At 42.6% G+C, this 23,447-nt stretch overlaps 1 protein-coding gene across 4 annotated transcripts in view; it reads left to right on the forward strand.

Moving 5' to 3' along the window:
* The window catches only part of RGS6 (regulator of G protein signaling 6), a 270,640-nt gene that overhangs the window by 31,589 nt on the left and 215,604 nt on the right, over positions 1 to 23,447 (forward strand). The window lies entirely within an intron of this gene.

The raw sequence follows: 23,447 nt of genomic DNA on the forward strand, positions 1-23,447 counted from the left end.
TTAGGGCAATGCGGCTGTTGAAACGTGGTGTCTGCCACCACTGTGGGAGGTAGCGAGGAGTGTAGAGCTTGTTTGGTGGAGAGCTTCAAGTCCAAGTAATGTGGTCTACTGAGGCGATCAGGGATCTAGAGGGATCATGCTTTTTGTGAAGGTGGGCTGAGGGAGCTGGGCTTGTACAGCCTGGCAAAGAAGAGGCTAAAGGGAAACCCGGCAGGAGAGCTATTGCAAAGCTGATGGAGCCAAGCGCTTCTTGGTAATGCCGGATGATACAACGAATGACTCTGGCCATGAATTGCAGCTTGGGAAGTTCACGTCAGATGTGAGGGGGAGAAGATTTCTCTGAAGGTAGTGCAGCACTGACCATGGTACCTGGAGGGGCTGGACCTGCCATCCGTGCAGTGTTCCTGTCTGTGGCAGCCTCTTCTTACGGGGGCTGTGGGTGAAACGCTCTTGCCATGCTCCCACGGCCAATACGTATCTGGTTTGCTCAGGGTGCTTGTGAAAATGGGCAAGAGGGACTTGTGAAAAAGGCTGCCTTGTATTCTAGATGTATCTTAAATTACCTTTTGCATGTTCTGCCTGAGCATGTGGGAAGGGACTGACAGCTGCTGGTCTCACTCAAGGGCATTGTTCTAATTGGGTTTATGCAATAAGATTATTTTTCGTTTGATTATCGAATCCTTCTGGATGTGTCCAGCAGTAGTATAAATTCTCTTCATGCTTTTGCAGCAGAAAACCAGGCCAGATTTTTTTAGTTGTTTCAACCTTAAATCCTCCACGCATAATTTCTGAGCAGTAGTGTGATAGGAAACTAAATAGGAAGAGGAAATTCAAGGGGAGTAACCACTGGACTGTTAGATATGGGCAGTACAGAAAACATCCTTGATTAGCACAGGGCACATACATACGTACAATATTCATATTGCATGTGCAACATGCGTGTGTGCATACATATGCACAGGTATGTCTTTGCACAGATAAAGTATTTAAATGTGTGTAGGGTTTACGGTATTTGAAAAGAGAGGGAGAAATAGCCTGTGATGGAGACAGAGGAGTGCAATTCCACAGAGCTGGGGTTCTATTTCTGTCTTCAATTCAGTTGACTTCAGCCTGCTTTAGTCCGTTCAATGAAAAATGTCAAAGCACTGCTTTTCCTGTATCATTCCCTTCCTCTATCAGTGGCTCTTGCTGGTACAGTTTGCCAGAAAACAACTCATGTTTTGTTTTTTAGAAGGCTTTGACATTTCTTTCTGTTCTCATGCCAAGTAAAACCAAGACGCTATAAAAATAGCAAAAATGAGATGATGCACCTCTAGAGTTGCTATCCTGGAAATAAAGTAGTCATCATCATGTTGCATGAAAGCCTTAAAGCACCTAAGTAGTTTAATGTTATAATTAAGGTAATAATAAAATTCTTGCAAGTTTTGGAGTACCAGCTAAGTTTGTAGGAGAGCATCCCATCCTGGCTCAAGCTTGCACAAAGCCCCCAGGCAATATTTCCCCTGCCCTGCAGGCCAGCACCTGGGGGAGCAATGAGCATTCCCCAAGGAGCTCTGTTCCTCGTTGTGCTGTAATCACGGTATAAATCTGCATTAATAACCTCAAGGTGGCCCTCACCCTATTTGTATATTCCTGTTTCTGGGCAGTCTAGCCCTTCACCTATTGATTTGCTCTGTCATTAGTGGATGTAGTCAGCTCCTGCTGTGCACACCTCATGTTTTCTCCTTGCACAGCTTCTCAGCTATGGCCACTTCCCTTCATTCCCCTTCCTTTGATATTTCTTTTTGCCTTAGTTTAGGTTAAAAGCCTTAACTACTAAAGCATTTAGAAAACAAAGCCAAGAAACCCAGCTCTGCAGAAGTCTGTTAGCATTGCTACAGCCCTTCTAGCAGTCTCTGTGTGTATTCTCTGCCTATTCTTTGGAAGAGGAGCGTCCTCTCTCTGCCTACCCAGCATTTAGCCTAATGGCCCAGAACTTGAGCTCAGTCCTGCTTCAAATTGGGCAGAGAAGGAGCCCCGTCCTAAGGGAAGAAGGTTAAATTGTTTTAGTTGCAGCTCTGTTGTAAAATCAGAGCAGTGTTTGCATCCTTATGGGTGGCAATGATTTGGATTTCTTGAGATGCACGTGTAGGTTATCACATAAATATGGTTTTAAAAGCAAAACAAAGTGTTCTTTTATTCCTTCAGAACTAGGTATCGCATGAAAGAGTAACTGAGATCCAGATTAAGAAAAAAGTTTATTTTCTGCTACCCAAACTTAAAAAATAGATGACTTGCCAGGCAGTCTAGTATTTAGTGGAGACAGGAATCTGGATAGTTAAGTGACTTTGTAGTTTGAATAACTAAGGTTTGTGGAACTGTCCTTTAATGCCAGTGGAGCAAATGGTTACAGCTTACTGGGATTCATTGACTGTATTTATCAACCAGCCTTTTGGCTCGCAGAGCTGACCTCTCCCAGCTGTCCCCTCTTTGTTTTACTCCCTAGAGCTTAATGGCAGTAGGTGTGACTACTCCACCAGGTCTTAAATGTTTTCAGCTGCTGAGTCTTTGCTCTTCAGTGGCAGATAGTATGAAATGATCAACATTTTATATTCCGAAATGAGAACTCGTGCTCTAGAAGAAATGCTTCTCCTACAGTTCAGGCTGGGCCTGAAACATCGTGAGGTACATAAACAGGAGGAGGAGGTGATGCTAAGTTCCAACAGCCTCTTACTTTTTTTCCCTAACCTTCACTCTCCCCAAAGTATTTGTTGAAGTTTCTACTATGACAGTGTTTAAGTCTCCTGGGCAAACTTCTGCAAGCTTTCATGTTGTTGAGGATCCCTTCCACATTTACGTATAGCTTACAATAGATGGGTTAACATCTCTGTTTCCTTCCAGTCTGTCCCTCTTCCCACAAGTGCCAGTGATACCAATTCTGATGGTAGGTGTGGCATTTATACTTGTGTCTCACTTGCAGGATGGCAACGCCACCAAATCAGGCTATTCAGGTTATCACGTGCTTGCTGAATGTCCAGGTTCAAAGCAATTATATGGAGGTTGAAGGCTGTACACGTAGACATGTTGAACCACTTATTTTTCACAGTGTATTGGGTTGTTTCTGTCCAGATTGGCTGTCTTCACTCCTGCTCCATTTAAGTGAGAAAGAAACAGTGTCAAATAACTAAATCAGACAAGGAAAGAAAAGCTGATGAAATTTTCAGGCTTGTAGGGTGGTGTTTCTAAGTCTGTAGGAGCTGAAGCAATTTGAAAGATAAGACCTTCATTTTTCTGATTTGGAGGACTATCAGGGCTGGTGTGTTTCCGGAGTATTGAGCTGATATGTAAGTAGCTAAACTGCCCCCCACCAAATGTTTTATCCAATAAATGAAGCAACATTACCCTTACTTTGATATGGACCTTTGAGTCAGTGAGCTAGAGTACTTTCCTGTCTTTTAGTAATTAATCTTAAAAGGAACTGTTTCCATTATCAAGAAGATCACTATTTCATTTTAACGTTTATGGAATTGCATCAAGAAATCGCTGGAGAGCAGAAAGTGGAAGGACTTTTTAAAAGGCATTGATAGATCCTTTTTCAAACTTTAACACAGTTTACTAAAGGCTCCTGCTTCGTAGTCCATATTACATAGATCTGATCATTGTTTTTGAAATAAGATGTTTTTCTTCTGTTGTCCTAGTTTATCTGAAATCATATTCTAGAATATCTATAGGAGATTTATTAACTGACACCTTAAAGAAAAATATCCACATGAAGTTTATTTATTTTTATTTGCTTCAATCTAATGAGCCTGAGCTTACCTCGGGAGATCCAGTGTAGACAAGTTACCTTCCCAACAATAATTTCTCTCTAATCTTGCTTCAATTCTCTTTAGAGGTGATCTTGGCATCTGAACTGCAGTGCTTACCCTAAACACTTTGGGTAGCAACTCAAACCAGTGGTAGAATGGAAGAGATGTTCTGGAAGTTTTATCCTGTGGCCAGAATTTTAAAACACCACTCTGAAAATTCAGGCCCCTAAATTTTCACTTAGTTATCTTCTACGTATTCTAAAGATTGGATGCCTCAGAGCCCTCAGTTTGTTTAGAAAGGGAACTCTTGAGTGTCCTTTTTGGAAATCAGAACTCTTGAAATCCTAAATACTTAGAGCTCCTTAGTCATCAAATAAATGCTTTCAAACTAGCAAATTCAAATAAAAACAGCATTTGTATCCACCCAGTTGGTGTGTCACATAAATAAAATATGCTGGATAAATCGGTGCACTACCATGCCAAGTAGCTACAGTGTTAGCAAGAGGCTGTTGTCAGCTCTCTGGACTGTAGAGTTCAAGATGTCAATGCACCACTGCTGAATAGTGCAGGGGAATGCATTTATTTCGAGTCCCACTCTGAAAGTGTGCTTTGGAGACAAATGTCAAAATGCAAGATCAGGTGGTGACTACCATAAGATTTGGCTAAGATGCTCAACGTCTGATGATATTTTACAATTCTATTGATTATTTGGATTGCTTCTTCCAAAGATTAGCATTTTGTACAGGTTCTTGTTGAGCAAGCAGACTCAGTTGCAGATATACTTTTTCTCCTTTTATTTCACCCCATTGCTTTCATTACAAATTCTTTGGCCTTATCTCCCGTGGGAAGAAGCAAAGAAGAACTGCATAAGGACCTCAGACCTGTTCATCAGGAAAAGGAAAGACTGAAATACCAGCAATTTTAAAATTCTTTACAAATGTGAGCAAAGGAGGATTCATTTTTCTCATGTTCTCTAAAGTTATACTTCCAACCTGGTCTTCCCCTATGAGGAAAAATGAGATCTAAATGATGAGATCAAGTAATGAGATCAAAATGAGATCTATTTTCAGAGAGATTTCTTCTGCCCCCCTTTTTTTTGGGGGGGGGGGGGGATTCTTGTCTTAGGATTTTGAGGCTGGAGATGGACAAAACGTAGAGGACTCCATAATTTAAACACCAAACAAACAAACAGAAACAGCCAAACAACTATTGTCCATGTTGATCTGTCTTGTTTAGTCTTATTATGTGGCAGTAACTTGGGAGGAACAAGTCATGATGTTAAAAATCTATTCCAAGAGAAATGTGTTACGCTGTCGGTGAAAATGTCAGGTTTCTTACAACAACGGATCTTCTGTAAATTTCTCATTGTGAAGCTGCTGATGATAATCCTTCCTGAATTGAGAAACCTCTGTTCAAATCCAGTCAGTCACCTTTGGAAATAGTGCTGCAACGTAGTCTGCGCTGTGCTGGACGTGCCATGAAGTTTAAAAAAATAAAATAGCCCTTTTCTACTGTCTGAAGTAAAGAACAAAGTCTTACACAGCACTTTAAGGGAAAGAACTGAGATTGTGTAAAATAGGTCAGAGACATATTTAATCGTAAGGGGCTTGGTTGGAGAAAGAGAATAAAATTTTCCGTAACGGCGATCAGGTAACCCTGAAGTGTAGTGGTTATGAAATAATTACACCCCAGAGGGATTAGAGGTGTCTGCCATTGCCTGCTGCCTTGTAAGGCCTTGGGGATGTGATTAACTTATGATAATTAAAGCTCTTATAGTGGAAATACAGTGTGAAAATAGAGAGTCTGAAGAAGTTTCAAAGTTGTGGCTCGGAACAACGTCTAATGCTTGTGTTAACCTGTGCTACTTGCTCGTTTGTAAACATCCTCTTTCTTTGTAGGTGTTTCCTTATTGTTTGGCCTGTGGCAAGCGGCACCAGAAATGAATATGTTTCCTGGGACCCAAAGTGCTTTTTTCAGTGCCTTGGGTTGCATTAGCATGGTGCTGCTGCCTGAGTGATTGAATTTGCAAGTACCCTTGGTAAGGATTCTGCTTGCCAGTTTAAACAATATGGAAAGGGAATCACACTTGTTTCTCAGGACAGTAAAACTGTGCGAAGCAATTGTATGGATTAGAAAAGCCAAATTCTGGATGGCCCCAACTTTTGCAAAGCTCTGCTGGAAGTAAATCAGAAACATCTCCGATCTCAGTGAATTTGGTATTATGGCAAGTGGAGGTCTGTCACTCCCCATGTGTAGTCCTATAGGATGCTTTGTAGCCCACTGCCTTCACCAGAAATGGTCCCATCAGTTTCTTCTCAACTCTGAGACAGTAATTCCGAAGAAAAACTTTCCATTCTGCACAATATTAAGACTGCTAAAATTAGGGGACCTTGTCTTCACAATGAAGGTGTAGCGAAGATACTAAGAAATCTGTCTTGAGAACTGAAAAACGCAGGAGTTATTTTATGATTATGCCCAGCCTGGATATCATGTTCCCTTTCTATAGTTTCACGTAATCTGCTTGCAGATTGGATAACCTGATCTTAAACAAAAAAGTTCTCCTGACACTTGTTCCATACTGAAAAGGACAGCCATGTGAAAATCAGTTTTCTGATCATTTTTCCTGGGAAGGTGAGTTCTCAGAGTCTTCTAAACTTCTTTCTGCTTCATACAAAGCATAGGCATGGAATATTAAATACTGAAATACAGTGATGTCAAAGTAGAAAGTTTTCATACCCAAGACTCTGTGAGATTCTAAATATTTTTTGTTTATTTTTTTCACTTATATTGCACCAAAGAACCAAAGCTCAACAGTGAACATACCAAGCGTGGTGTTCACCGGCAGTGGCTTTAAGCACGTGCTGTCAGTATGCTCTTCTAGAGGGGCATCTTATTTATTTTACTGATAGAAAAGTGATACATTTCAGATTGTTTTGGTGCAAGAAATGTCTTACCCGTGTGCTTTTATTTCAGCAGCTGTGTATTAGTGGTTTTGGGTTTTTGTGTGTTCTAGCCACCGTGGATCTTGTCTGTACCATTATGGGTAACGGCGTATTTGCTGGAAGCACATGAATTTCAGGAGGACTGGTAAGGGCAGGTCACTCCTGGGAAGGGTGTGAGTGGACTGGCTGCAGAAATTTGATGATGTGCATCAGGGGCAGCAGTTGGTCAGGCTCTTCAGCCTCGTGTCAGGCACTGGGCTCTGCCTGCCACCTGCCAGTCAGACCTTGAGGGTGACTTCTTTGGGGACTGACATCTCTTGTGAAGCTGCCATCTCTTCAGAAGTAACTGATGATTTTCTTGCAGCACTGAAGTTGCACTGCCACTGTTTGTTGACCTCTATATAACCTCAGGAGGTTGGGGTAGTCACGCTTAGTAAATCGAAAGATTTACTTATTACTTACACTTCAGATGTAGGCTAATTTCCCTGTGAAGCCTGTGTAAGCAAGATTCAGGGCTTTGACTTCTGAAAAGTAAATGCTATTTATTTTTGTCTTGTCTTTGATCTAATTAAGTACTCCAACATATTCCTATCCACAAGTATGACCAGACTGATGCATATGTATGCAACACAATAAGTTTCCATGCTAATTTGTGTTTATTGACCTCTGTATGGGATAGGGGTAGTTCCCTGATAAAGTCTATCCATTACTTGCCATTTATGGCAGCACGTCCTTACCCGTGGGTAGGGGGTATGGTAATGCTCTCATTCCTAGCACTGTGCAGAAGGATGCTGTATTAAAGGTGTGCAGGAGCTTACCCCCCTTACACAGATTCTTACTAAGATTTAAAGGAGTTGGACTTGTCATTATTTCATTCTTTTAGTGGGCTCATTTAGAACCACAGAGCTTTCCTATTTTATTGATAGCGTAACTCAGAGGTACTGGATATTGCTTCGTAATTCCTTGTAGTCACCTTGTGAATGATGTACTGTTGCTTATGGTTAATATTGGAGATCTGCTGAAGTAGCTACGATATACTTTTATTCCCCTAATTCAAAAGAGGTGTAAATATTGTTCCTATTTTGTTCCCTCTTCCTTGCAGTAGAGACCACTAAAATACCTGAAATATTGTAATATCTGTGGAGTACTATGTTTATACCAAGTTATATGTCTGCTCGCTCTGGCATGCTGTGTGTCTGCTATCAGATGCCAGTGCTTGGGGCTCCTCTGCCCAGGGAGGTTTCATGCCCACTGGTATCCAAGGTGCTGGGCTCTTACAAGTCAAACCCTCATCAAATACTGTGCCTCAGTTTGGCTGCTAAGGAGGACAGTTTGGTGTTTGAAGGCATTTCTTCTTTTTCTTTGCTCTGCTTAATAGTTTTTTATATCATTTATTCCTGTTGAGCAGAGTTGAAGCCCTTTTTTTTTTCTTCTTGTCCCATTGCTTGGAAGAGACTGAACTCAAGAAACACTTATTTTCAGACCTGTCTACAAGAAAAGTAAAACATTTGTGGAAGGAAATGGATTAGTGAAGTGCTCTGTTTATAGAAATCATACTTTTCAAATGTTGTTAATGAAATTGTTGATGTTAACTTGGTGCTCAAATACTTCTATGAATCCTAATTTGATGCTGAGCACAGTTCCTTAAACCCGGGGGACTTTATTTAAAAGAAAAATTTAGCAACTACAAATTAAACCACCTTCGAGCCTTCTAGTCCAACTCATTCTTTGTTCTCATTAGCTCTGACACTATGGTTAATTGACTCTGGATAAAAACACATCAATTTCAAGGCAGCAAATAATGCTTTGCCTGAAAGCTCCCCTTACCAGTTCTTTGCATGACGTTTTCAGTGATTCCAGGTATTTTGAACAGTAGAAAATCTTATAGTTTAAAGACTTAGAGCACTTAATTTGCCTGGATGGCAAATATTTTTGTGTTTTTTCTCCATTGAGACACCTGAAATTGGCCAGCCATCCCATGAAGGCTGGAGAATTGGCAATTACATTTCTCGTAGAGAAAATCTGGTACAACAGAAAGATAAATTTATATCATAAAGTAGTATTCAGAAATGAAAACCTGTGAACTATCGTGTATTTTATTTAGCAGTGGATCTGTGCTGAAAGGTTCTAATAGACTTGTGTTAGGACTACCTGCATCTGAAATGCAGTGGTTGGATCCTTTCTAGCTGCAACCAGTGCTTTTTATTCTGAATCAAGCAGGAGCTAGGAGCAGCAGCACTCTGGTGGAGCAGATGGGGAAATTGTGTTAAGGACACATTGGAAATCTGTAATGAAATGAGTATCAAATGGTTAGTCAGGGCAAACCCACCTGTGCTGCCAAGTGCAAAACTGTGTCCTTCACATACTTTTGTTTCTTGTTCAGCTGCAATCTTACGGTGCTGATGATTTGTCTGCCGCAAAGGAAAGCTGGATTTCTCTGCTGGATGCTCAAGGGCGCTGTGGCTTATTGCTTGAGGCCAGATTGCTAAGAGCCAGATGGTCTGTGAGGATGTCTGGGTGCAAGCGTACATGCTACATATTCACCAAAGCAGCAGTGAAGTGCTGGGAATCCCTAAATTCTCTGTAGGTTTCAGTGCTTTGTCAGGATGGATTGCATCATTCACAGTTATCACAGGTTTGGCTTGGGATTGTTCCCATGTGTGACACTACTACGGTGTTTCAAGCATGGTTTGTGTTTTCCAAGTCACCTTGGGAATGCAGAAAAAAATGTTTTAAGAATTTTCAATTTTATGTACAGCTCAATCTTGTTACAAAACCAGGAGGCAGGTCACTGTTTGTGAGCAATGCTGAACTTATGCCCTTGTCCCTTCCAGCCATATTAAAAATAAAAATAAAAAAGAATATGGTGAAGGTAATCTTCATTCAACCCATGATACAGCTACATGGAAGTGTCCTCTGAAAATGCCAGTCTAGAGGGCTCAGATTTCATCGCAGTGTCAACACAGAGTTTAAATTCCATCTGTTGCCATTTCTCTACAAGCTGGGACGCAAATTCAAGAGTCGTGTTTTGGTGGAGTGCTTCCCTCAGTGCTCGGAAAATTCCCCACCGAGATGATTGTATTTATGGTGAGAGAATAAAAGCGATGGTGAGTGGTTCCTGGTGAAGATCTGAAAGGGTGATGTGGTTTAGACCTATCTATATTGATGGAAGAACTGAAAAGCCAGGCTACAGTAAGACTGAGCTTTGGCAATTTGCCTGCTTATCATATATTGTGAGTAAAGAAAGCAGCTTGCACATACCACAAATGGCTGAAATTAATGCATGTGAGCATTTTACCTTGTTCACTGTCTCTAATTTTGGAGTTCCAGACTTTAGATTAAAATCTTCCTGTTTTTTCCTTTGCTTGCACAAGAACTGATAGTCACTCTTGGTGATGAAAGGTTATTCCTTCAGGTGGAACAAAGTGTCTGTGGCACTGCAGGACCTGCTAACCCACGCCTGATTTCTCTTCTCTCTGCTTTGTCTGTTTCTAGCAGTGGTGAACTTCTGTAGGGATTGATCGGCTTCTACTTAGTGTGCTTTAAAATCCTTTTGAGTTGACTGCTCATCACCAGGAGAGCTGAGTCAGAAAGCTGCAGCGGGGCATGCTTGTGTGCTGGAAGTGGCCTCGCTGTGATGAGCTGGGATGCTTTGGGCCTCTTATTGTGGTTGGGGTTTGGTGAGAAGGACTTACGGAAGTGATGTGGATACAAGTGGACAGATGCAACTGACACCACCCCAAACTGACAAAAATCTTTTTTTCACAGTTTTGATGCTTTGCCCTGTAAGGCAACACAGAGAAAAGACATGGGCTTGTCACGGCTTTCTCACTTTGAAGGGCTCTTTACAAGAAACAGATCTTTTGGAAAAACAAAACAAAACACAAGGCATTAGCCAAAATGCTTTAATTTTCCATTTATTTTCTTCCTTATTTGTGTTCACATCTTTTCCAGAAGTTGGGATGTGCCTTGTTCCTGGAGACATCTTTTATGAGCTGTTGCACCTAAGTGCTCTTCTGTATTGGAAAAGAAAGAATGAGCCTGCTGTACAAAGGCACTTTACCCTTGACTTACTGTTATGCTTTAATCCGATCTCTTCAGGTTGGTTTGGTTTCCTGATGGCTCTGGAGAAAGGGATGAAGAAGACCAATGGCAGTAGTCCTTATTATGCACAGGCATGGTGGTTGGAAATGGGTGCTGGAAGGAGAGTGAGCAGGCTTAAATGCTTGTTATTCCTGGCTCTGCTGCTGACCAGCTGAGACATCTTCAGGAAGTGATTTCTCCTTTTCCCTTTCTGTCTCCCTAACCCACAGACTAAGTGTAAAATGCAAGGAGGTGTTCGCTGCTGAGAACTGTTTTTATGTATTATTCATCTTACCATTTGCTCTTTTACTGAGTCGCCACAACGTTCATCATTGTGAGAGCCAGGTCCTTAAAAGGGAACACTCAGGCATGCTGCGGTGTGAATAGAAATAAGGGTGAGCAGTGACTTATCAGTACTTCCCAGAGCTGACCTATTGAATTCAGATACGGATTTGAACACACAAAAAAGATGAAGCAAGTGTAGAAGTGGATTTATGTTGCAAGGAGCGTTGTTACGTTCTTAGGAAACAATACGAACCTGCATTTTGACAGCACAGATACCTCTACCCCAGATAAAAATGAGATTTGCTGGCATTTAATAATGCATTCAGAAGTGTGCTGTACTCAGAATAAATGGCATTCTTATTTCTTGGGCTGCAGCAGTTAGCACCGCTACATCTCAGAGTGCGGCACCTCTCTAATGGCAGCGTGCAGCGCTGGCCGGGCTTGGCCGGTGTTTCTGTGCGCTGTCTCATTTCCAATGGTTAGGACTGCTGGGACGGAAATTTACTTGCCTGAAGCTCTCTATTTGCTAGCAGGGGATCCGCAAGTGGCTCTCGGCAGTAACCTGTTCGTTGGTGTGAACGTGAAGGTGCTCTGCCACATGGGCTCGCTGCGGGCAGGTGGCAGCCGGCGCTAGGCAGAGGTGAGGCTGAGTGCCCCCCTGTGAGGGGCTGCTGCATCCCCGTGCCATCACTTCCAGCCCACGGTGAGTCACAAATGTAGCCCAGCTGTAGTTGCAATGATTTCTGGTGTGCATAGCTCTGATTGTTGCTTTATTTGAATGTAAGTGCCAGCGACCTACACGGCTTGGGTGTTTGGAAGAAGAAAGCTGTTAGTGCAGTGGAAGTGAGCGTGTCTCAGCTCCGTGTTGGTGCTGGCTGCCTAAAACGGGGCTCTACAGGAGCAGAGCAGTGCGCAGCTGTACTGCAGCATGGAGAGAGTCCACACAAGTGTCTTGTTTTGCTGATAGTTTGCTTTTCGGAGTTTAGTGTAACTTTTTAATAAATATTATTTAAACAGTCACACGTGCTCCATTACCTTAATCTTTATGCTGGCTCTCATGCAGAGTTTTATATTTTTGTTTTAATTTTTAATAGAACCCCCACAGTGTGCAGGGTTTGGGAAATGCAGCTCTCATTATGGAGTTAATGAAATCTGGCCAAGGATGCTCCAAGCTCTGGGATCGTGTTGTTGTCTGCTGGGCGGATGTGTTCTGGTGTGCCAGCTTTACCTTATATCACAGAAAATAACAGTGCTGGGCTGGGAAGTCCTCAGACCCTGCTGAAGAGCTTCATGGTAATAAACCCAGGGCTTCTGGGAATCTGCTGCTTGTCAGCCCAATCTTCCTGATTTTTAAAGCAGCGCTTGGGCTTAAAAGGGGGAGGGGGGGTCCCCAAAGGCATATGTTTGAGAGATAAAAGATACGAAAGAGACTTGAAGAGTTCCTATTGCTTTGGAAATCCATCTCATTTTTCCAGAGGGCTTGTAAAATAAAATTGTAGATGCTTCCTCTCTTCGTGCAATTTAATGTGATGAGTAAGAAGGGTAGAAAAAGAGGATGTCTTTATCTGGAGCTGCTTGGCTTTTCTGCTGGTAGGTGGCAAGAGCGACACATGCAGATTGACTGGAGAAAAAAAAAGGTAGATTTAGATAGATGTTAGGAGGAAATTCTTTACTCAGAGGGTGGTGAGGCATTGGCACAGCTTGTACAGAGAAGCTGTGGATGCCCCATCCCTGGAGGTGCTCAAGGCCAGGCTGGATGGGGCTTTGGACAACCTGGTCTGGTGGGAGGTGTCCCTGCCCATGGCAGGGGGTTGAAACTGGGTGCTCTTTAAGGTCCCTTCCAACCCAACCCATGCAATGATGATTCTTTTTTTTTTTGTTTTGTGCACCTGTTTTGCTTTCATCATCATGTGATTTCCCAACCCCCCCCTCTTTATCAGATTGTACCACCATATCATTTCATGTTTTCCATTAATCCATAGGAACCTTCATTTTCAGCTTTAGTATAAACGTGGTGCTACAGTTCCCCCACCGTGTCACACTGACGTATCTGTGAGGAGCAGTAAGCTGGTTTGGGCTTCCTGCTGAAAGCAGCATGGTTGGTGCTGAAATATGAGATGATACAATTTGGGCCCGAGGAGATGGGCCTTGTCTATTTGTGTTCTGTTTTTAAGCAAAAGGCGGTGGGTTCATGTTTTGTTACTGTGTGAAAGTTGTTTTCCCTCCCTTCTCCTTCCATGTAACTGTTGAGATTTTGGATGTCAAAACAGTCCTGACGGGGCTGGAAGATGTTGACAGGGCATGGATGGCTTGGCCAAAGGAAGGAGATAAACGCAGATTATACTTCAGAAATAAAAATACCCAGTGGAAATCCATCTTTTGTCATTGTGGGCATGTTGAAGGTGTTTCCAAGTCTTTTCAATGATTGTGTATATTGGGCAAACTGCTGCTGCTGAGGGATGCCAGTTTTAAGGTACGGGTCCTTACTGCTTCCATGCAAGTGAAAAATATCACTGTGTACATGTTGCATGCCCTCTTTGGTACTTCAAAAGCATCAGAGCACTTCTTAAGCACTTCATGAGACATTTGGGAGTAGATAATCCTGTTTCATAGGAAATCTCTTCCCAAACCTGACGTCAGTGTGTAGCAGAGACCCTTCGGAGGTTTTTGATTCGTCTCGGGGAGTGATGAAATTCCCACCTCAGTTCTTATGATACCCGCGTGAATGTGGGAGACGGTGGTCCACAGCCTTACAGGCTTCCAGTTACGTGCCCATGCATTAGGCTATGAGAGCCTGTTTTAATCTTTCCTGCTGGAGCTCTTGCATTTGGTATACATAATTAAACAGTCCTTCAGCAAGAGAAAGGCTTAGGCCCCGGTGCGTGAGCAGGTTAACCCTTGGCAAGTTGTGCTGTCCTGCCTTTAGAGAGCTGACTGCAGCAGTGATTTCTCTAGTAGCCTTGTAAAACTGTTAGGTAAATTAGTGCTTTGCTCCATCTTTCAGATAGTCATTTAATTTCATGTCCCTGTTGATGGAGAAGCTGTGAGATGCTGCAGACTGATGCTTCGATGTTCTGCTGTTTGTGCTTGCTCTGTTGTAACAGGAATGTGAGACCCACTGCTCTAAGGTTTGTAAACTGCTAAACAGGCAGTTAATTTGGTGCCAGGCTACACAGGGAGATGTTGCACTACGCTAACAGCACTAATACGGCTTATGAATTGAGAGGTAATGCTGTTTAAAGGTGTCTGCCGAAACGGAAGGGAATGAAGATGTTGAAGGCAATGTCTGTCTGACTGACGGCTTGGATGGCAGCTGCCGGACTGCTGCGACCTCTGACAAAGGAGAGGAGTAGCCTTGTAAGTTGGAGACTGCCCTCAGTTGTAGCTTAGTTATAGGAGAAAATGGAGCATGTGCAAGCACTTCAGAAACTATTTAGTTTATTTGAAAACTTCCCATTAAGGGGGCAACTATTATTTAATAGAATAATTAAATCTCGGAGTGAATATCAGAGGTACATTTCAGGTTTTCTTTATTTTCTTTAGATTCCTAAATCACCTTGTTTTCATCTGAGGGGTCAGCAGCAATGATCTTTGAGCTCTGTGGGCTGGATTCAGACATGTAAGGAGAGGCTGTGGTTTTTTTGTCCTCTGTATGACCTCTTTGCTTACATCAGGAATGAATTTGGCCTTCTGCCTCTCTTCCCATTGCAGCCTGCACTTCTGTTGTGTCCTATCAATGAGTAATTACAGCTAGAGCTCTGCTCTATTGATTTTAAACCCTTCATGAAAGAAGCTTCTTGAAAAGGTTTGATGCAGGTTCACTTAAGAGCCTTTGTTATTGTTTTTGTTTGGTTTTAGCCTGCTGCCACTGGGCCAGAGGGTACATGCTGCTCGCCCACAGCTAAATCCCCTATGAGCCAGAACCAGGAGCGGGGGTGTCAGAGCTTCTTCAAACCCAGAGAAGGCAAACGCTGGGCAGGGGGCTAGAACGGCCCTGAAACTTCTCAGCTTTGCATGTGCTGGGTCAGTTGTGGTCTCCAGCTGCGTGTGGCTGTTGTCACGCTATCTTGGGTGGCCTTCTGAAGGTAGACCAGGTTCTTCAGGGTGGAGAATGGATGTAGCCACGTAGCACGTAAGGGCAGGGAATGGCTGTGCAACCTCTGTGGTTACAGAAGCTGGATGTCCACTGGGACTCCAGGAGCTCAGGGCTACGTGCGTGTTGCTGGTTTGTGGACTCATTGCACTGTAACCCAGTTCAGAGCTCTGTCAGTGAGAGGATGTTTTCCCCACCTTCATTTGCCCCTTGCTCCTGCACCTGGGAACCAGTAGGCAGGTTGTTCTCACTGACACACAACTTTCTGTGCGAGCATCTTTTGTCAGACAATGCCAGACTAAAAGCACTCGGTTCTCCCTTACACATCTTAAAACTTCGTTATTGATTTTTGGGAAACTGAGGCGTGTGTAACGCTATGTAAGCTGTGAAATAGGTAGGAAAAAATCCCTCCATCAGTTGTCTGAGGGCCTTGGACATTCAGCCTGAATCCATGGGTAGATCCTATCAGTCTCTTCATTTGAGCTATCCTACATGCAGGAAATAATTATGAAGGAATTCCGATCAACTAACAGTTTGTAGTGGAGTACTTGCCCAGGACTGAACCTCTGTGACTACATTTAAACTAATATGAAATGTCGGCGCTAAATAATAGCTTTGCATAATGACCGTGTGGTTTCAATTTAGCCGTAGAGTAGAAGAGACGTGTGGTAAGTGTGGGCTAATAAATGGCAATTGTTTATTCTTCTCTGCAGTGTTTGCTAAGTGTGACACAGGTTGGCTCTGTTTCTTTAGTCTGAATTTTCTCACTTTCCTAAAGGTACTTTTTCCATCTGCCCTGACACGGATTAAAATATCCACTTACCAGAAACGCTCTCATTAACTATACAGTTTTACAGTGATTCGGGGGGGGTTCAAAGTAAGTATTGATTTCTAAGAATATGGATACTAATAATAATTCTATATAACTGATGTTTAATTTTTTATATATAGAAGGCTATACTTAGAATTCATAATGGCTGTGTCTGTTACTGTCCTGAAGGACAATGTCATAGAAGCTTTAATGTGCTGTAGATTTTTGTGCCAAAGACAGCAAGGATAGGAGGAATTTTGAGGAAGAAATGTGTGGTTTGTTTTTTTTTTTCCACTTTTTTGTTTGTTTGTTTAAACCAATGATGTAGCAGTCACTGCACCAAGCCTGTCTGAATTTAAGAAGCGATTGGACTGTGCACGTAGTCGCATGGTCTAAACTTTTGGGTAGACCTGTGCGGTGTGAGGAGTTGGACTTGATGATCCTTATGGGTCCCTTCCAACTTGGGATATTCTATGGTTCTATGTTTGGCTTTAAAATATATATATACCATGACAATGAGTTGATGTATTTGAATTAACTTCTGTTGCTAATTATTTAGCCAGTGTTTGGGAATGGTCATCCACTGCCATCATTACATCAGGATGTTGAAGAGGGGCTGTCAGCAACTTAGTTCAGGAGGTGGTGGAAGAAGTCATTTCCTTCCCAGCAAAAAATAAAACATAATGAAATGCAATTTCAGGCTCATAATTAAATGTTGCTTTTGCTGTGGCCTTCAAAAATAGAAATGAAAGTTAGAAGAAAAATTTCAAGTGAAAAATATTTAACTGAAATTTAACTTCAATAGTCTATTTTTTTCTGATGTTTATATTTCTTTGGACAGGATATAGAGTAATCTACTTCTGAAAACATGGTAGGTTAAAGTCAATTTATTCTGCAAGATGTTTTGCTAGGAGATACAGGTTCTGTGATAATTTATAGTGAGAAAAAAAAAATCCATCCAATCCTCTCTTTTCTCAGGAGCTATGGGGCTTGGATGACTACATGAAATTTGGAGTTGTAAGCAGTATAAGTGATTCATTTTCTAAGTTCCAAAGTGGGAAATATGACTTAGTTATGACTTACGACTTTTCACTCCTTATGTTACAGCAGAGCATTTGAGGCCAGATCCTTTGGTGCTTTGAGTAGGCAGAGCAGTTTCAGAACTGATCATCTGTTGTACTGAGGTGGTCTTAGATCACTTGGATTAGATCCCATTCGTTGATTCATGGTATGACAGAGATGAGTAGGCATTGCTCCTAAGAGAACGAGGAAGAGACTGCAGACTGGTAATATAATTTCTATCGAACACGTAGTGGGTTGAACCCCCCCACACCTTTATTTCCTGTGAAGTTAAGATGTCACTATTTTACTCAAGACACACCAGGTGGATTTTTGGAGGATACTCAGTCCTTACTTTGGAGTACCACCTGGCTTTGGATTCTCTTTCTGTTTCAAAAGCCTCCCTTAGTGTTTTCCAGAAGTCTTACAAAATTAGACCATTCTGGATTAGTCTGAGTTCAAGAAATTAAATTAACTACATTAAGGGAAACTGTACAACAGGTTTGTCTGATGGTCCGAGGCACAACTTCCAAGATCTGTGCTGCTCAGTCTTGTGTTTATATTACACTTTAAACTTTTCCAATTCATTTCAAATTACTCTAAGCAACAAGGCTCGGCACTACTCTTCTAGCAGGCTGCTGCACCATCTGAAATAATAATGTTAGCAAACATTTCAACTTGCACAGCTTTCTTCTGGCTCATCTCCTTAGCTTCAGCACACAGTTTCTTTCCCTTTACTGATAAGCTTCTAACAGACTTGTAACTTCCATTTTGGAAATAAATGGATTGCAGTTCTTGTCATGCGTGGAAGCATACTGCTATTACAAGAAGCTCTAGAGCGAGGACAAGGAACCTCTGACAGAAAGCTGTCTGGCTTTGGCCACCTGAAAGCTCCTTCCTCCTAAGATGCCAAATAGAATGGAGCCAGGAAGTAATGGGGTCACTGTTGGTGTTTAATTGTTACCAAGTGCTCAGGTTCATTTTGGGACTGTGCCATCCGGTAAGACACCCAGTCACATCTTAGGAACAGAATTTCCCAGGGACCTCTCACAACACTTGGCATGAGGAGGGCTGCAACAAATTTGGCTGCTTCCATCCTCAGACATGTGTGTTCAGGTTCTTCCAAAAGAGCTCTCTTTCTTAGAGCAGGAACTCAGGTGGCATTTGAATTTTAGAAATTTGTCTGGAGACCATGGACATCATGCACCCAAATGGAGCTGGGCAAATGTGCAGATCGGGCATTCGCCTCGGGTGCTGCTTGCCTGTCAGTGGGCATGTGCACACACATTTGGGCTGCAGCAGACTCGTGAAAGGGGCTCCTCAGGTAACCACACAGATCTGTCCTTGTCCCTCAGGGGACAGCAGGTGCTGGTGCCATCATGCTAGAAGGACATCTTTCCAAAGGAGAAGAGAGGCTTTTACAAACCCAGCCAAAGATGACAGGGAGGGAGGAAGGCAGGTGTAGGTCCTCATCTCACCAATGAGGCCTTTCCTGTAAGTGGATTTTAGCAGGGGATTAGGAAGCCCAATGTTGTGCAGAGAGTGTGAGCTGTGTGTTGGTGTGTGCTGCCATGAAAATGTGCATCCCGTGAGCTGGATGTGTCAGCTGTGGATCAGCATCTCCCTGGTCACACCCTGACTGTGCCCACCTGAAGGCTGGAAAGTCCCTCTGGGGCGTTGGGAAGGCCATACCTCACCTAGTGGCACCACGGTTCCCCGGGAAATTCAGAGATTAGGAACGTTGTGGTGATGTTTGCATGTCCTCGGGCCTTGGGCATGCATTTTCTGACTCGAAGGGGAGCATTTAAATTTCAGCTGTGCTCCACAGCATTGCCAGCATTACTGTATTATTGACTTGTGATGAATACGTTTTGGAATGGCAGCTAGATGAAAGGAAAAAACAAAGTAATTTTGACATGGCTTATAAAGCTTATTTACAAGATTCACGTTCTCCATCCTCTTTCTGCCAATGATACTAGTGTTGATGAATTCCTATTTAGAGAAACACAGATCTTATTCTATCAAGGGGTAAATATGCAGCGTGATACACAGGGATTAACTGTGCAAGTCATTATCTTTGACGTGCTATCTTTAGTGCTGCTAGTCCTTCTCTGCAAAGGATCTTTTCTATATTTAAATAATTACTGTTGAAGAAAAATTAGGTGATTACCATGACCTCACATGTCTTTTAGCAATTTCTGACGAAACCAGAATAGACCTGGTTGTATGACAGAGGTGTTTGTTAATTTCTGTAACATATTGTGCCTTTGTAGAATGTCTGCTGTGATGGTATTAGTTCATCTCATTTCTCTGGAGTGGTGACAGAGCTAATAAAAGACTGAATCAGGTAATGACTTTTATACAGCAAACATTTGCTGCTAGGCAGCCCACTGACAAAATGACATGGTCTTTCAAAGCCTTTTTGCACGTGTAAAACCTTCAGCATTTAACAGACTTATACAGAACTGAATCATTCCAAGAAGTTTTCCCCCATTTTTCCCCCATACAACCACATTTTGTTTCCAGAAGGTAATTACACCCTTGGAGAGCAAGCTGACTAGTAAGAGCTTTGTGCTGCAGAAAATCCTGGAGGTAGGATTACCTGTCTAATGATGATAGCTACTCCCTTTAATGAGCTTCTTATTGCCAGTGTTCATGTGTCTTTGGTAAATTGTGTTTGTAGCCTTCCTTGAATCCAATGATGCTCTGGAGAGGACTTGCTAACAAGAAGCTATTCAGTTCTGCCATCAAAACAACAGGAAGACCAGGGTGAATTTCCTCCTCTTGCTGGAGTTGAGCTTTGCTGACTAAAGTTAAATCATCCTGAGAAGGATGAATCACCAGTGGCTCACAAAAATAATTTCTCCAGAGAAAAATATTTGGCCTCTGAAATAGACCAAGTTGCAGCAGGATTTCCCCGAGGGAAGGCTCTCCTTCCCAAACACAGTGTCTTCATCTCCCCCTCCCTTCCAATTATTGATGCTTGGACACTCTTTTAAATTTGCCAGTGTATCTAACAAGTTTCAGAGTTAAAATGTTCCCAGTAAAATGTCAAAAAATTGAAAATATTCTTCATCACTGTCACTGGTTGTTACCATCTAGCCTGCTTAAGCAGGGAAGCAAGTAAGTGGGTTTCCTGAGCCTTGACTTCTGTTCTCTGCAAGCACTGCCTTGTTCTCTTAAATGTCTTAAAAACTTCCACGATATGTGACCCCTGTATTTTGTATATTTTTCCTTTCAAAATTGAATAGCTTTCAGCGACACTCCATGACATTCAGCCCTTCTGATTCCTTAGAAGCTAGTGTACTATGATACAAAAGCAGCATACATGCTTGACCTAATGTAGTTTCACCTCTTTTAAAGGTTTATGAAGTGTAATGCTCCTTATTGTCAAGGTGTTTGGATTTCTCTATATGAAATTTCACTTTATGGCTACTTGTAAATGGCATGCTGGGATGAAACTGAGAGAAAAGGAAGGGTGTCTGTGAGACAGATGAAAGACAATGATATACTCAAGGATGCTCAGGGAATCATTTTTATCCTGCAATTAAACTTCAGAAGCCTGTGACTTCCAGTCCTACGCTAAAAAAATTGCATTTCCTGAATTAAATTTGCAAAGATGTTATTGTTGTCAGCAACAGCAGCTCCTGGCTCTGTGCCTAGCTATGCTTCTGCTCAGGAATAAGCTGTTAGGCTGCTGAGATGGTGTTTGGATACCTCTTTGAGGTAGATCATGGTACAACTGCATTACTGTTTGGGAGTCCCTACAGCTATCCTACATCTGTCACGCCTTTTGCATTTGATCAAAGAGTGAAGGGAAAAATAGAGAATATGTTTGTCTCTGAAACTCATTAAGTATACTGGTCTGGAGAAAAAAATTTCCAACTGCCATTTTTTCTCTTTAATTTCAGTATTTTTTCTATTGCAATGTGAGTAAATCAAGTATCCTTCTGGCGTGATGCTAGTGATGGTGGTAGCACAAATGCACCCAACTCTGAAGCCTTGCTGAGAATTTCCGTTGAAGCTTTATTTCTTCATTGAAAGCATCTATATTTCCTGTTAGCAGAATGCTTCTTGAGGAGGAGGTAGGAAATGTACTGATTTGATAGCTTGAATTCACCAGAAACTGAAATTTGCATTGTACTGAAAAGTGCAGTGTTTCTTTTTTCATTCACATCTGTAAAGCTGAAATGTTCAGTCTTTTTAAAATGCAAGAGTGCAGTGTTTTATTCATCCTGTTATCTGTTTGTGTCCTAACAGAAGCCTATTTTGACTGTCACATCATGAAATGACATAATAATTGCATGTGTCACAAGAAAGGTGCCAGTGGTAATGAAACCAGCTGTTTGACTGTCAATATATTTAGTTTTGTGGTATCATTTCACGCTTGATTTGGTTATTATGTCATTAAATATTTGCTGAAATGCCTGTGGATTCACTACTCGGGCATCTCATCCCGTTTTCACTTTCAAAGGGTAGAGCTACCGCTTGGAGACTTGTGGCTGGGTGGACGTACACGGGCGTCTCTCTGGCCATCAGACGCTGCCGCAGGTTCGGGTGGCTTTCACTGCCTTGGGGCCTGCTGCTGCTCATGTCTGTGAGGCAGGAAGCCGCTTAGCAGACCTGCAGGCTCTGGGGAGGTTTTACCATTATGGCCTGCACAGGAGTGGGAAGTGGAGCATAGCACCAGAGCCGCGTTTCTCCTGGAAATGCTCTCGGGGTTCTGAGCTCCCTGCAGCCGCAGGGACTGAAACATTTACTGCAGTCCCTGGGGAAGTCCTTCTTGGAAACAAGGATGCTTCCACTGTGTACCACGTTACTGGTCTCATGATCTGGTGCTAGGAAGATGATGTGGGTTTTAAGTAGCCATTAATTTATTATTATTTTTTATAATCACTGGAAATGCACGTAGCATTTTTATAATCACTGGAAATGCACGAAAGCTGTCGTAGCTGGGGCTTCTCGGTGAGCAGGGAACGTGCTGTCAGTGTGAACAGGACCTTGTGAGAAACAGTGGGGACCAAAGCTTGGAGCCCTGTTTGCACAGGGCTGCTGAGTCAAGAAGTCAGTTCAGTGGGATCTGAAACTTTGGCACTGTTGTGCGGTGGAAGCCAGAGAAGTCACTGCTGCTTAGTCTGTAACTTTTACCACAGCATTCGAAGACATGATAGCACCAATTCCTAATACGTATCGTGAGTGGTAGCACAGGTTATCACAGATGGAAGCAAACTCATTTCACGTTCAGTAGACTATGAAATGAGTCACAGCTGTTCTCTCACTGTCACGCGGTGACAAACGGCCTTCATTACAGAGCCTCGGCAGCGCGGCTCTTCAGCCAGTTGGCTTCCTTGCTCCGTGCCCATCCCTCGGCAGCTCCCTGCGAGCCGCAGGCCGCGGGTCAGCTCCTGAAGAACAGATCAGTGTGATTCATTGGTTTGGGGGCTTGGGCAAAAGGCTGAGGCGGGTTTTGTTTATAAAGCTGTAATTGGTACGCTTTTCTGGTCAGAAATTTGACTAACATCTGTAAGGTACAAACTCTCCAAAGTGATCTTCGTTAATGATAACATCTACTTTTGTCGTGACTTACAACCAAGTATCTTTCCAGTGCTAGCTGGGAAGTTACAGCTCCTGGATCAGCTGTATCCCAGAACTTGCATTTATCTGGCCTCAGGATACATGATGGACCACTCTCCACCTTTGCTGTGTGACTGTCCCTGCCTTTACCAGGTGTGGTAGTCCATGGTTTTGTATTTTACCTGTGGCCGCTCAGGTTTCAGAGACTCTTACCAGCATTGCTGCTGGCATGGCTAACTCTTGCACATCATCTGTGAAGATCCTCATTTCAACTGGAAACTGCTTGTCCTTTTGGGGTTTATTAAGCTGCTTGCTAATAGGTAGCAGGAGTGATTTCGCTCCATTACTCAGCAGTCCCAGCTCCCCTGGGCCTGAGCAAACAAGCGGAGACATTAGGCTGGAATCCGTTATATCTAGCTTGTTTGAACAGCGTCCAGTGCACAGGCACCGGCTGTGAAGAGCAGTGATACTTCACCAGAAATACTTATGGTCTCTCTTTTCTTTAATTTCTTCTTCCTTTAGCTCAAGTAGTCATCTAGTCCTGTTTGTCTTTTAATGAGATCAGCTTTTGTTCCCTATTGGAAGGTTAAAAATAACCACGGTGAAATAATGTTCTGATTGCGGCACCTGGTGCTACTTGTTTAGTGGTCTTGGATGAAGAAGGATGACAAGAAATGCCTGATTTTATATAGCTGCCCTGCTAATGAAGCTTTGTTGTCCAAGCCATGTCATTTAACATGAAAAAAAAAAACAGAATCCAAGCCATCCTGTATTCTCAGATCAACTCTATGATAGGGAGTTCATGCTGTGTC

The sequence above is a fragment of the Oxyura jamaicensis genome, chromosome 5 (assembly GCF_011077185.1).
Source record: "Oxyura jamaicensis isolate SHBP4307 breed ruddy duck chromosome 5, BPBGC_Ojam_1.0, whole genome shotgun sequence".
In the NCBI taxonomy this organism is placed as follows: domain Eukaryota; kingdom Metazoa; phylum Chordata; class Aves; order Anseriformes; family Anatidae; genus Oxyura; species Oxyura jamaicensis.